Here is a 1,066-nt window from a genome sequence, read left to right as displayed (position 1 = left end):
TTTTTATTTTATTTATTATTCTTTATATTTATTTTATTTATTATAATTTATATTTATTTATATTTATAACTAGATACTCAATAAAAATCAAGGCACTGAAGGAGAACCCCAGAGCCAGCCCAAAAAGAGCAGGATTTCCTTCTTTCCTCTTTCAACTGCACCAATATATACCTATATATATATATAATTTTTAAAAAGTGTTTAATATATATAATTTAATTGTTTAATACATATATTAATTGTCTTTAATAGTTAAATACATTTAATTTGTTTAATATATTAATTGTTTTTAATACAATTAATTCATTGTAATATATATGAATTGGTTTTAATTGTTTAATATATGCAATTTAATTGTTTAATATATATTAATTGTTTTTAATACAATTATTTCATTGTAACATACATATTAATTGTTTTTCCCCCCAAAACTCAAGCTTTTAACGTGGCAGGGACACAAATCCAGGCCCTGGTTCCTGTCCCCACCCGGCTGGACCCATCCGGGGGGGTTTTGGGGTGGTTTCCCCACAGAGGCTCCGGGAAGGGGCCGTGACCCATGAAGTGCTGGGAGGTGAGGAAGAGTTCCCGGCACGGAGGGGCTTGTCTCTTCCCAGGGAGAAGGAGAAGGAGAAGGAGAAGGAGAAGGAGAAGGAGAAGGAGAAGGAGAAGGAGAAGGAGAAGGAGAAGGAGAAGGAGAAGGAGAAGGAGAAGGAGAAGGAGAAGGAGGAGAAGGAGAAGGAGAAGGAAAAGAAGAACAAGAAGAAGAAGAACAAGAAGAAGAAGAACAAGAAGAAGAAGAACAAGAAGAACAAGGAGAAGAAGAAGAAGAACAAGAAGAAGAGCAAGAAGAAGAAGGCCCTCCAGGAGCAGAGGGTGGATGAGCCAGAGGGGCTGGAGCTGCCCGAGAAGGTGAGAAACTTCTGCTTCCAACTTCACAAGGACTGAATTTCAGAGGGGAGGATTTTAGGGCGCAAAAGCTGAGCTGCTCAGGACACGAGAAGCCTCCAGCACCTGGGGTTCCATCCACCACCCCCCCAGATCCTCCTGAAAACCCTGTTTCTGTTTC

This window comes from Chaetura pelagica, unplaced genomic scaffold (assembly GCF_000747805.2).
Source record: "Chaetura pelagica isolate M959 unplaced genomic scaffold, ChaPel_1.0 scaffold1454, whole genome shotgun sequence".
NCBI lineage: Eukaryota > Metazoa > Chordata > Aves > Apodiformes > Apodidae > Chaetura > Chaetura pelagica.
This window is presented reverse-complemented; position numbering follows the sequence as displayed.